The sequence below is a fragment of the Malaclemys terrapin genome, chromosome 2 (genome assembly GCF_027887155.1).
Source record: "Malaclemys terrapin pileata isolate rMalTer1 chromosome 2, rMalTer1.hap1, whole genome shotgun sequence".
Taxonomy (NCBI): domain Eukaryota; kingdom Metazoa; phylum Chordata; order Testudines; family Emydidae; genus Malaclemys; species Malaclemys terrapin.
The window spans coordinates 127,964,262-127,978,753 of record NC_071506.1 but is presented as its reverse complement, the minus strand read 5'-3'; positions in this window follow the sequence as shown (position 1 = coordinate 127,978,753).

The window sequence follows — 14,492 nt, the reverse complement described above, 5'->3', positions numbered from 1 at the left end:
TTTGTGCTCTGGGGACATGGGAGGGAGGTTTGAGCTCTCACTGGCCCAGATATTCAAATGAGAAGAATAAAAAAAAATCACACACACACATTTATTTGCTTCTGATAGATCACAGGACAGATGTGTGAAGAAACATAAAAGCATTAGAATGGCCATACTGGGTCAGACCAGCGATCCATCTAGCCCAATATCCTGTCTTCAGATGGGAGAATGAACAGAATAAAGCAATTTATTGGGTGATCCTATTCCTTGTCATACAGTTCCTGATTCTGGCAGTCGAAAGTTTAGGGACACTCAGAGCATGGGGTTGCAACCTTGACCTTTTTGGCTAATAGACATTAATGGAGCTATTCTACATTAACTTATCTTTTTGAACCCAGTTATACTTTTTGCCATCTCAACATCCCCTGGCAATGAGTTCCACAAGTTTGACTGTGCAGTGTGTGAAGAAATACTTCCTTTTGTTTGTTTTAAACCTGTTGCCTATTAATTTCATTGAGTGACCCTTGGTTCTTGTGTTATGGGAAGGGGTAAATAACACTTCCTTATTCACTTTCTCCTCACCATTCATGATTTTATAGACCCCCTTCAGTCATCTCTTTTCCAAGCTGAAGAGTCCCAGTCTTTTTAATCTCTCCTCATATGGAAGCTGTTCCACACCCCTAATCATTTTTGTTGCCCTTCTCTGTACTTTTTCCAATTCTAATAAATCTTTTTTGGAATGGGGCAACCAGAACCGCATGTAGTATTCAAGGTGTGGGCATACCATGTATTTATATAGTGGCATGATATTTTCTGTCTTATTGTCTATCCTTTTCCAAATGGTTCCCAACATTCTATTCTGTTCAGTTTTTTGACTGCTGCTGCACATTGAGTGGATGTTTTCAGAGAACTATACACAATGACTCCCAGATCTCTTTCTTGAGTGGTAACAGCTAATTTAGATCCCATCATTTTGTATGTACACTTGGGATTAAGTTTGCCAATGTGCATTACTTTGCATTTATCAACATTGAATTTCATCTGCCATTTTCTTGCCCAGTAACCCAGTTTTGTGAGATACCTTTGGAACTCTTCACTGTCGGCTTTGGACTTAACTATCTTCAGTAATTTTGTATCGTCTGCAAACTTTGCCACCCCTTTTTCTAGATCGTTTATGAACATGTTGAACAGCACTGGTCCTGGTACAGATCCTTGGGGAACCACGCTATTTACTTCGCTCCACTGTGAAAACTGACTATTTATTCCTAGCCTTTGTTTCCTGTTTTTAACCAGTTACTGATCCATGAGAGGACCTTCCCTCTTATCCCATGACTGCTTACTTTGCCTAAGAGCCTATCAGAGCCATGAGCTGCTTGCGCCGAATGCACACAGGCCATCTGCCCACAAAGCAGGGAATCATACATGCTGCATTCAGTGCAATAAACTGGATAGTCCCCACTCTGCTGCTGGACTCTGCCTGCATTCTTTTTACGCTTGCTGGGTTTGGGGTTGTTTTTGGCCTAAGTTTACAGAATGTTTATTAGGTGTATCTGGCTCTCACGCTTCCTCTTTGAACTCCCTCACAAACTCCCCTGTTAGCTGCTCCTGTTTGCTAGCTCCTCTGGTCACTTAGGAGCTGGCTTTTCAAGTCCCTGTTCTCCCTGAGTTAGCCCCACCTCCTCATCAAGGGAGCCTAAAGGGAACACCACTATTGTTACCAGAGTGCTATTAAATAGTATTTTATGAGATCAGAACCAATTGCTTTGCAGTCCCCAAGCCCGGGCCCGTCAGACCTGACATTAACCCAGCTCCCATACAGTTGATGCCTGGAAGCTGCTTTGCAATGTATGAGAGCAGGATGGGCAGTAAGGATATCCCAGGACAGCATTGCATACAGTCTGATCAGCCTGCATTAGGGGTTACACTGAAATGTCCCCTGAGGGTAGGTTATCCCATCATCATTACTGTAGCATTTCTTGCACCTTCCTCTGAAGCAGCTGGCACTGGCACTGTCAGAGCCAGGATACTGGACAAGATGGAGCCCTAGTCTGATCCAATCTGGCAGTACCGGTGTCCCTATTGGGAAGTGGCTCAGCCACAGAACAATAGCACTAGAGTCGCCGTAAATACCCTCTAACCCTTGAAGTAGGATGCAGCCCAGGCAAGCAACACCGCGAAAAATCCTTCAAGGTCATCTTGAAATGGTCAGAAGAGAATCAACACCATAAACAAGTCTGCAGAAAGCAGCTTGAAGGCCTACCTGCCAGGAACCCCGGCACACTGGTCTGGAGAGAAACAAAGCGAAGTTCGGAGGTGGAGGCTGACAGATAAGCTATTGCACGACAGCAGCAGGCTCTCTGTAAACACTGCTCCAGTCGGCCGAACTTCACCATTCCCCCTTTCAATTTCTCCCGGCAGAATTAAGACAAAATCAATCCTGGGAGATGCTTTGGTGCAACAACAACCTACACTGGTGAGCAGGGACCTGGACTGTTTCTGTTGTTGTTATGGGGGGTGGGGGGGGGTTAGTTAAAACCTTCCCTGACTATTCTTGCTTTGATATATTTGAAACCCTCTGCATCCCCTTAACAATTAGTCCTCTGAGTGGCAGAATGAGGTGTCTGTACCATGTAAATCCTATTTAAACCCTCCAAATTGGGATTAGATGGGACACAAGTGGTGTACAGGCCTTGGGATAGCCCCTCGGCACAGGGGCAAATGCTAGCTGTTTCCCTTTTCTAGACCAAATGTCCCCTCTGCCATTAGGATAAGAAGATTCCACATCAGCAAACAATAGACACAGCTGGGTCAGAGCCGGCCCGGGAATAAGAGTTCACAATTCCCATTGCGTGCGCTGGCACCTGCACCTGCCAATGCCAGAGGTAAGATTGTGCATCGGTGTTGGTATTTGTTGTGAGACGTGGGGGTGACGTGGCTTGCATGGATGGCAGTTGGAGCCTGCAGTAGTCGACTGTGGGCCGAGCTCGCACAGACGCTGCTTTCAAGTGTTAGTTCCTGAATCCAGATGGCAGGAAATAGTGGGAAGTCAGCATCCTGGCTGGTCCTGAGGAGAACGAGCTTCAGCTTTCATTTGGCAGCAGCAACATTCAAACCGGCTAGAGCCAGAGAGTCACAGCAACATGCGCTTATCAAGGCAAGGACATGCTGTCAGCAGGCCTGTAATGTCTGCATATGGCTACCATGGGGAGATGCTACATGATTTAGTTGGGGATTGGTCCTGCTTTGAGCAAGGGGTTGGACTAGATACCTCCTGAGGTCCCTTCCAGCCCTGATATTCTATGATTCTATGCTAGCCCCGAGCATCGGCTCTGCGGAGCGCAAAGGGTGAAGGCGAGAGCCAGGCTATGATGAGGAGGCGATAGGAACTGACAGTGAAGCCATGCTTGTGGCAGCTTGTCAGTCCTGAAGCCCTTTGTCCACTGAATAAGGACAGCCTGGGCAGCAACAGTGCAAGCCCCCCTTGTGCTACTCCACTACCCCAACCTGAAGGGACCTCCACACAGGGTGTGAGTCCAGTGTCCCTGGCCCTTTCTCTGGAGAGATTCTGCCAGCCCCAGGGCAGGAAACTGCAGTGAGGCAGGGACGGGGAAGGGTTAGGGGAGGATCCCCCATCTCATCGTTTGCACTTGTGCAGAGTGTGGAAAGGCGATATGTCACAAGGGGAGTGTTTTGTGCAGGGCAGTGAAGAATCAGGCCCATTGGCTCCAGAGCCGTGTGCAAAGGAGTCCTGGGGGAGTGCTGCATTAGGCTCTCAGGTAACTTCCAAAAAGGACTTCTGTGCCTGAGTCCCCCTGACTTGCAGTGGGACCCAGGCACATTGCCGTCTGTCTGGCCTACGCTCCAGGGTAGATTTTCAAAGGCACAAATGGCTCTAACTGTTGTTGACTTTCAAGTGCCATTTGTGCCTTTGAAAATCAGTCTCTCCTCCCTTCCCTCCTAGCCTTGATTCCTTTTCTGAGGCCAAGAGAGCTCATTAATTTCTCCCTATCACAGTGCACATCCCCTGCAGATGGAGAATCTGTTCCATTCACATGCTGGCCCTTGTCCACTGCTCACTTGCACCATGGCTGGCGAACAGGAGCGGCTAACGGGAGTTTTGAGAGGGAGTTTAGAGGGGGAGTGTGTGGGGGAGGGTGGAAGGGGGTAGATATACTTAACATTCTTTAGACTTAAAGCCAAAAACACCCCCTGATACCAGTGGTCATGGTACATGTAGGTACCAATGACATGGGGAAGGATAGGAGAGAGGTCCCGGAGGTCAAATTTAGTCTGCTAAGTAAGAAATTGAAGTCCAGGACCTCCATGGTAGCATGAGAATCTCTCAGAGATTCTCTGATTCTCATTCACGACTGGCTTCCTGATGGAATCGGGACTGAGTATCGTATGGATGGCCAACTCCTCAATCTTCGATGTCTCCAAACAAAATCTACGATCACGAGAATTGGCATCACTGACCTTCAGTATGCAGATGACTCTGTCATTCTTGTGCACACACAGGCCGACCTGCAAAGCACCTAAATCTTTTTGTAGATGCCTATCACAGCCTGGGTCTCTCTCTCTCAACATCGGGAAAACCAAGGTACTCTACCAGCCCTCCCCTGCACAAACTATTCTTCATACTCCGCAAATCACCATCAGCGGAGAACCCCTGGAAAATGTGGACCATTTTCTGTACTTTGGCAGCCACTCTTCCAAACAGCCAGCATTGACACAGAAATTGAATACAAGATCCGCTGTGCGAGCACATCTTTTGGAAGACGACTCAATTGAGTCTTCAATGTTAGGGATCTGAAGGCAGTTGTCATCTCCCCCCTTCTCTATGGGTGTGAGACCTGGGTAACCTACAGACGACATCTCAAGCAGCTGGAGTGGTTCCAGCAGCACTGCCTCAGGAGGATTCTCAGGATCAGCTGGGAAGACCGATTCACTAACATCAGCGTTCTCTCTGCAGCCAACATCAGCAATATAGAAGAGCAGGTCATGAAACACCAACTCCGCTGGGCTGGACACTGTGTATGTACGCCTGACTCTCGCCTCCCGAAGCAAGTACTCTTCTCTCAGTTACATCAGGGAAGAAGGGCTCACGGAGGGGAGCGGAAGCATTTCAAAGACATACTGAAAGTGCATCTTAAAAAGGGAGGCATCAGCCCAACAAACTGGGAGGACTTGGCACGTAACAGAACACAGTGGCCCCACACCATACACCAAGCCACAGCTCACTTAGAGGAGAACAGACGTGCTCCTGAGAAGGAAGAAAGAAAGCACACAACAATCCAGCCAACAACTATGTCTCCTCCAAGATTACACATGTCACTTCTGTGGGAAAATCTGCAGGGCAAGAATTGGGCTCCTCAGCCACTTAAATACTCACCGATGAACCCCCTTGGCAGATGAGGATTAGCCGAAGAAGAAAAAAAAAGACTTAGATTTTCAGAAAGCCTTTGACAAGGTCCCTCACCAAAGGCTCTTAAGCAAAGTAAGCTGTCATGGGATAAGAGGGAGGGTCCTCCCATGGGTCGGTAACTCATTAAAAGATAGGAAACAAAGGGTAGGAATAAATGGTCAGTTTTCAGAATAGAGAAAGGTAAATAGTGGTGTCCCCCAGGGATCTGTACTGGGCCCAGTCCTATTCAACATACTCATTAACGAGCTGGAAAAAGGGGCAAACAGTGAGGTGGCAAAATTTGCAGATAATACAAAATTGCTCAAGATAGTTAAGTGCCAGGCAGACTGTATGAGAAATCAGGGAAAATGTGATCTGTGATAAATGCACTGAACAGGGCCTTTAGCTATGTGGCCCATTTATTCTTCCAGACATCTTTGTCCAGGAAATCAAAGCAGGACCACCTTATTCTTCCTGGCCAAAAGTTTTGACTGCTCCTTGAAGACCACTCAACTACTGTATGTTTCCCGGACAAATTCTAAACCCCAAGGAAACATTTGCTAACCCTGGGCTATGTGCTTCCCTCCCCTCGGCAACTGTTGTTCGCTTTCCTATAGCATTACGGTTTGAATCATTGGCAATAGTTATTAGACAGCGTTCTCTGCCAGCCATAATAAATGTTCAAGTCCGAAGCTCATCCATAAAAGTCTGTACGGGGCCTTTATTGCAGATTTCACAGTTTTTAAATGCTGTTTGATATAAATCTTCTCCAACTAAAACCTCCCACGGCAAGACGGGTTTGATTAGCCCTGTGCTATCCAGACAGCCTTTTGCAACATGAGCCACTTTGAACTCTTTCATATGCTGGGATCAAAGACTGAGGAAGGAGGGGGCATGCTCGCGAGAGGGTAGGTGACCATATGACTGCGGGGGCATGGTGCTGCCAGACTGCCAGGAAAAAGATACTTTTAAAACAACATGGCCTGGGCATCAGGTGTCTCTGCACATGAGCCACTCAGAGAGAAGAGACCTTTGATCAGGCCACTGAGAACTGAGCATTTCCACAAGCCTGATGATGAATTCCAAGTTGAACACTAACAAGGAGAGACCCACCATAGATGCATCTTGTGTGTGGCCTTTATAGCCCATGACCAATGCACGCATCTTCGCATCAGCCTGGTACAGGGAGCCCAATGCTTTCATCTCGGGCAGGAATTCCAAACGAAACTTTGACTTTCTCGGTGTCACTTACTCAAGAGCTCAGCTCTAACCCTTCACCTTTTGTGTTGAAAATCAAGCCCTTTAACGCTTGTTAACATCTGCACAGAGAAAATCGGGCCCTTGTGTATGGGAGGGGCAACGAAATGACCTCACTGGAGATGTTCCAGCCTCTAATTCTAATATAGATATTCATGTTTCCGGCAAAGCTTTCAGCCAGAACATGAGCAAATTGCAGATTTAGCTGCTACAGCAGGAGGCGCAGCCAGTCCACAGACTGCTTCACAGCTCCCTATATCATTGATCAGCAGCATCAGGCTGAGCCTACAATAAAAATCTTAACAGCCCTGTTGGTCTAGCACCATTGCAGCTTCGCCAGTCATAGCAACGGGCAAGTACTGGTGCATTTGTTCTACTCTGTCTCCCACTCCCTGGCCTCATACGCTTGCTAAGTCTTGTCTTTGACACTGTAAGCACCTTGGAGCAGACACTGTCATTTATCATATGTTTGTACAGCACCTAGCGCAGTTGGACTCCAACCAGGTTGATTTCTAGGAGCTGTCGTAACATGAATGATGATAAGAATAGTGTAGACCAGCCACTAGTGTTCTCACCAGCACAGGAGGTTAGAAGGCATGGTGGCCCCGCTTCGTTAACTGAAGGCCTGCATTTTAAAAAATGCCAGCACCAAAGCGTGAGTGAATGAGTTGTGTGAAGTAAATGTTCACATAGACAAGCCCACATGCACAACGGGCGTTTTGCAACCAGAAATTGTGTGCACACAAAAATGCCCGGGCACTTTCAAAAATGTAGGCATGTCTATGACATGATACATGACTACATAGCCTTGGCAAGGGCTTCCTTGCCCAGGATGGGTTATCAGTGTTTAGATATTATGGATTGTTCTTTCAGAGTGGAGTCTTTCAGCTCGAGAGTTGTGGCCACTGTATGACAGGTGAGTCCTGGCTTGATCCCAGCTGAATGAGAGAGGAGACTTGGGTGGGGAGTTCCCAATAGGGAAAATGAAGCCCTAGTTTGACAAAGGTTGAGGACTGTTGTGTTAGAGGCTCATTGTTGTTCCAGTGGAAGTTGCTATTTCATATTATACAGTGCTTCAGAATGAGAGAGGGGACCCTCGGCCGGTTTTCCTGTTACTGGGATGCATAGCTGGGAGAAGATGCCACCCATAAGGTCAAATCAGCCTTTCGCTGACATGGTAACAGTTATTCTGGCGCATGTCCCGCAGTTCGGTTAGGGCGAAAGCATATCAGAGGATATTTATATCCCTAGAGGAGACGCAGACAACTGACTTGTTCCTCATTCCAGAATGATGTGTATTAGGAGGCAGTCCAAAGCAACAGCAGGTACCAGAACAGTGCATGTCAACAAATCAGACACTCTTTCTTGGTAATGTGTGATGGGATCCCCAGGGTACAACCTGGGACTGTGGGACCCCTTAACTCGCCAGTCTGGGTTGTCTCTCACAATGCTTTGCTAGAGACAAGCATCCAACTCCTCCACGCACTGCTATCACTCAGCCACCAGCATGCAGAGACACACCCAACCGAGCTGCATGAATGCTCTCTAAGCCACTCATGAACTGTACAGAGGGAAACACCAGCAAATCCCCCCAGTTCCCAGCTGTGCACCCCAGAAACGTACCATTTTACACTGCTCAAGATCTTCTCTTGAACAATGCAAGCTCATTAATTAGTTTGCCACTTTATCAAAGGGTAGTGAACATGCACCAGCCTTTGTTATCTGAACAGATTCCCCAAGCACTTTAGACAAACTCACTGGTAAGGATAACATTAAAATAAATGCATTAACTACAGAAGGAGAGAGTTGAAGTGATTATAAGTGGTAGGCATAAAGGTCAGAGATAATTATCTAAGAAAATAAAATGTAAACATGCATTCTAAATCCTAAACTTTCAAACTAAGCAAGATTTGAATCAGACAGCTTTTCTCAGGTAGAAATTCTTAATACAAGGCTGAGTTTCTTTCTCAACCTGGGACCAGTCTCCTCAGTTCAAAGTCTTTGTCTTTCCAATGTTCTTGTTGCCTTCAGCATAGGTGAGAGAGGAGAGAGGAGGTCTCCTGGTGCCACTGTCCCTTATTTTATACTCTCCATTCATGTCCTAGGGAAGACACTGGCCCAGACATGTCCTGGTGGGCCTTGCTGAGTCACAGAATAGAGCAGTCTCCATTGTGTGATGCTTGTGCAACTGTTTCTTACAGAATTGTAAATCTCTTGTTTAACATTCCTCTGCTGGTCAATGGCTTGTGATGGTCACTTAATGCCCATTTGGGTGTGGGTCACCTCCTTTGTTGTCACTGGAGAGCTAGCAGTGAGCGTCTTCCAGACTCGCAACATATTTCAGTAACAACCATCTAGCAAAATCTCATCCCTTCATTCGCACTAACAATATCCATGTTTTGACAGAACAATGAGTTTCAGCAGATCATGATGTTTCATATGGTACCTTGCCAGGCATGCTTTCTATGAAACATCACAACCATATACCAGTGATGACTATGAGGGTTACAGGGCACTATTTTGAGGTCTGGCATGCCACATCATGACACATGGGTGGTGCTTTGATGGCCAATGGGATACGAGTGCAGAGTATCAGTCCAGTTCCTAATTGGACAGGTGCCCCATTGACTGTGTCAGAGGCAGCACAGCCTAATGGATAATCAGAAAACCTGTTTTTTCCCCCCCAGCTCTGGCTACTGAGCTGCTGTGAGAACTTGGAGAAGTCCCTTTCCCTCCCTAGGCCTGCTTCCCATTTTGTAAAAGGTGAGCAGTGATGCTGCTTTTCCATTGCACGGTGTTTTGATATCTTGGGACACAGAGGGCTAGAGAAGCAAAGTGCAGAGTTCAGGGTTGATGAGATACAACTTCCCTAGCAGCCACCCCAGGTCAGGACTGAGACCCGGGCCAGGGCAGCAGAGCAGAAGCTTGCAATGAAGATGCCCCTTCCCTGTTGCCGTGTGGCTAACCCGTCCCCTGGGCTGTCATGCTAGCTCCACTGCCCATCATGACAAACATTGTAAAGAAGGCAATAATCACCCAGAGTTTAATGAAGATCATTTACCCAGGGCCTCTTGTATCCCCCAGCCACGTCCTCATATGAATTACCGTAAACCACGTGACATGTATTCCTGCTAAGTGCGGCCAAATGGCTCTTGTGCAGGGTGAATAGCAAATGAGATGCACAGGCACTAAATAATAAATGCATTCGGATCTGATAATTTACAGGTCCCCTGTGGTGGTCGCTCCCTGAACTCCTGTGGGGCTGAGCTGGAATAGCAGGCGAAACTTCGCCCTGTGCAGGTGGCTGGTGCAAGGCTCAGGGGCAGGTGACCTTTAGAGCAGAAACAACCTGATTTCCCAGCAGCTCAGCCAGCAAAGGCAAAACACAGACACCGTGATCCAGAGTTTTTTCCCTGCAGCCGGGCTCTGCTCAGCACTGACCAGAGCAGGAACTGGGCACTGCTCCTGAGGCTGAAGGTTCGCCTGAGCCACCCCTGGTGACAGAGCAACCAAGGGGTGGCTCTCGCTTACCCCACTGACCTTGGGTCTGTATGGACCCTGTGCCACCAGTGCAGCGATTCTCAAACTCTGATGGGGTTGCCCAAGGGCTGCCAGGGCTGCCGTTAGACTTGCTGGAACCCGGGGCTGAAGCCTGAGCCCCACCACCCCTAGGTGACCAGGCTCAGGTTACAAGCCCCCCCACCTGGGGCTGAAGCCCTTGGACTTTGGCTTTGGCCTCCCCCACCTCAGGCGTAGGGTTGCCAACTTTCTAATCACACAAAACCGAACACCCTAACCCCACCCCTTCCCCGAGACCCCGCCCCCTGCTCACTACATTCCCCCTCCTTCGGTGGCTCGCTCTCCCCTACCCTCACTCACTTTCACTGAGCTGAGGCAGGGGGTTGGGGTGCAGGATGGGGTGAGAGCTCTAACTGGGGGTGTGGGCTCTGGGGTGGGCTGGGGATGAGGGGTTTGGGGTGCAGGAGGGGGCTCCAGGTTTGGGGGCGCTCAGGGATGGGGCAGGGGGTTGGGGCATGGGCTTACCTTGGGCGGCTCCCAGTCAGCAGTGCAGCAGGGCTAAGGCAGGCTTTCTGCCTGTCCTAGCTCCTCACTGCGCCCTGGAAACAGCCAGTAGGTTTGGCTCCTAGATGGGGGAGGGGCCAGGAGGCTCCGCACGCTGCTCTCACCCCCCCAGCTCCCATTGGCCACGGTTCCCCCTTTGCAGTCCAAAGGGACCAGATCTCAACAGAGATTCCCACCCTGAGTGTATGTGCTGCTGTGTTATTGCGAGTATATTTAATGAAAGATTCAGGTCCCTTTGCAATAATATTCAGCTCATCAGTCCAACTGCAGAGACCTCTAAGTGAAATCTAGCACACTCCAGGGCTTCTGAGGCACCTCTGAGCATTGCGCGAGAGCTTGTCTGACTTTCCTAATGAAAGTCCCGTTTTCTGACGTCAGCCCACATGGGGAGAGCCTTGCTGCACTCCCAGATGTTTGTGGCATGTGATCAGTAACAGCGCCACTTGCTTTCATTTCACTTGAAATGAAAATTATTTACCGCAAAATATAAACAAGAACAGTAATAGGAATAAATGCACAGACCATGCATATTCAGCTTAAAGGCAAATGCCCTCTGACTGCAAACACCCATAAGAGGAGGTGAGGTCATCACGCAAGCTTCTTTAGTGATGGGGACAGCTGTGTAACTACAGATAAGGCCAAGTTAGTGGTAGGGAAAGCATTGACACCAGCCACCCACAGGGGTCAGGAAGGCATTTCCCCTCTCCAATGTACTCTGGGAGGATTTTTTACTCTCCTTTCTCCAAAGCCCCAGTGATGGCCATGGCTGGAGATGGGACAGTGGACAGGGTGGGCAGGGCCCTGAGGAGGCACCCAGCATTCTCTCTCTCACGTGCTTGGCTGGTCTTGCTCACATGCTCAGGGTCTTGCTGATCGCCGTAGATAGGGTCCGGGAGGAACTTCCCCCCAAAGCAGTTTGGCAGGGAGCTTGGGGTTATTTTGCCTGCCTCTGCACCATGTGGGTTGGGGTCACTTGCCAGGGTTTTCGGGCTGTATCACATTTAATCACTCCCATACCATTGCGGGGGGGATGGAGGGGTGGGGAGGATCAGGCACTGGTACCCTGCGGTCCTTTCTGTTCTCTGTCTGCAGCACCCAGTCTAGTCTCCTGTGGGCTGTGACACCTCGGGCTCATTTTGGCTATTGTGTGGGTGCTGGGTAGTGCTGGTGGCCCAGGATGAACAGGTCAGACCAGGTGATCTGATGGTCCCTACTGGCCATAAACTCTGTGACTCTGTGACACACGGCTCACTCAGTGAGCCACAGCTCTGCGGCAGCAGAACCCAGGGGTGACGTTTCCGCGGCCCATTCACTCCTTGTCCTCTCCTGTGAGGCTCAGCTGGGGCGGTTTTTGTGATGTGTGCTAGTTACTGCAATGAGACCCCCGCACACGCTGATGTCACCAAACAGCGCAAGGAGGGAGCATTGCTTTACCTGGCACCTTCCCACACTCTCCAGTTGTTCGCTTTTCCTGCTGTCACCCTGATCTCCCACCCATGGGCCAAATTCAGATTCTCCCACCCTATGAAACTTGGGTCCAGATTTGCTGATGCCAATGGGGTTGCACCCACTCAGACCAGGTCTGAATTTGGCTAAATCAGCCAAGGTCCAGACACACTGCTTATGGGACCATTTACATCACCTCTGAGGTCAGCCCCCCAGAGGAGGTAAAAAAAAAGCCTTTAAAGGGGAATCAAAACAAAATAGAAGGCAGAAGAAAAAACCCACCTATTATAAAAAGCTTTTGACAGCAGTCCATCCCTTTAATATTGTGTGTGGAGGAAGTCTGGGAAACCATGCTATAAGATTAGAGCTGGTCGACATTTCTGGTTCAAAAAATGTTTCTGGTGAAAATGGTGCTTTTTTGTGTTGTCAGAATAGAAATTCCTATAGGAAATGTCTCTGTGATTTGGGGAGGGGGGGCAGAGAGGGCATCTGTAAAAAAAGAAAAAAATTGGGGGTTGGATATTTTTCAATTTTGGCCAAAAGAAAAATGGTTTCTTGCTTTTTGGTCAAAAACTCAAATCTTGTGAAGAAAATTTTCTGCAAAAAGAAAACGTTATCCTTTTCATCAACCTTTGTCATGGGAACCAAAAATATTTTCCAAACGGTTTCATCCAGAACAAGGGGATTATCCAAGATGGTGCTCTACCCTCTATCTCAAACTTTGGGTTGTGACCCCATTTTAATGGGGTCACAGGGCTGGTGTTAGACTTGCTGGGGCCCGGGGCGAAAGCCCAATCCCTATTGTCTAGGGCCAAAGCCTGAGGGCTTCAGCCCTGGGCGGTGGGGCTCAGGTTACAGGCCCCCCCACCTGGGTCTGAAGCCCTTGGGTTTTGGCTTTGCCCCCCTTCCCCTCCCCACCACCCAGGGTGGGCCCCCACCCTCTCACCCCCCCCACTCAGGGCAGCAGGGTCAGGCAGGCTCAGGTGTCAGTGCCAGCTCCTGGGGTCATGTAGTAATTGTTGGGTGCAATGAAGTTTGAGAATCACTGTCTACATGTCTTATTGATTGATTGCCCCAGTTCTATTCTGCACCCCTTGCAAATGCAATTACTAGGCAGCCAGTCCTAGAGAGTTCATAGGTGGCACCCATGCTGTCGCAGCGAGTCAGGACCTTTAGCCTTCTCTAAGGCTGAGACTGGAACTGCCTCCTAGATCAGTGGCTAGGTGCAATGAAGGATAATGTGTGTTGCATTTCCCCTGGGGACCAACACAGTCATGGTACCTTGATGATGCCTCTCATTTGAGCCAGCCTAAAAAGCAAGTGTTTGGAAGTTCTTACACGCTCAGGGCACCTGCCTGGGTGATAATAGCTTGTGCGGCAGAGCAATCCAGAGCCATCAGAAAGAAGGGTTGGAAACAGCTGACCAGGTCAGCCCAGGTTTTCATGCATTCAAGTTCTGCTGTTGGCCTTCTAGACCGTTTGGCTCTAGAAGCTCATTGCAAAAAAAAAGAAAACTGTCCACTCATTGCAAAGATTTAAAAGTGGGGCCAGGGTGATTCTGTTGTGCCAGAGAAGCGGTTGCCTGGAGAAGCAGAGACTTCGTATTTTTTGAGAAAAGAAGAACCCAGATTCATTTAATTTAATTTGAAGCTGCAGCTGCTGATGCCTCAGACTCACTGATGATCTTTCTAATTGTGACCAACCAGCCTCAAATAACAACCATTTGGCACAAGCATCTGTAAAGCTTCATGAGCTAATAGAGAATTCTTAGCATGAGAGAAAAATGGATGTGCTCAAAGTGAGCAGGAGTTCATAGGATACATCCAAACTACTGCTACTTCAAAGCACGACAGATCAAAGCTCACTAACAAACTAAGAGTTAATCCACAGCAGGTTAGTGTGGGGGTAGATCCACCACCCAGATTGCTACAAACTAATGTTTGTATAGACAGGCCCTAAATATTGGCAAAATGGGGATTATTGGTAGTATTTCAGTAAAGTAAAGTATTTCAGAGGGCCCCAACCATTTTGGGACCAAATTGTGCTTGGCGTTGTACAGACACTTAGTGAGACACCATCCCTACCCAAAGACTTTGCCATTTAAATAGATAAGACAGACAAAGAGTTGGGGAGGGAAACTGAGGCACAGAGAGGGGGAAAGTGCCCTGCCCAAGGTTATACAGCTGGTCAGTAGCAGAGCTGGGAATAGAATCTAGGTATTCTGACTCACACTCTAATGTCCTATGCCCTGGACCACTCACCGCCCCCAGCCTAATGCAGCTTCCTTACTCCTACCCCTGGCATATACAGCCACCAGCAC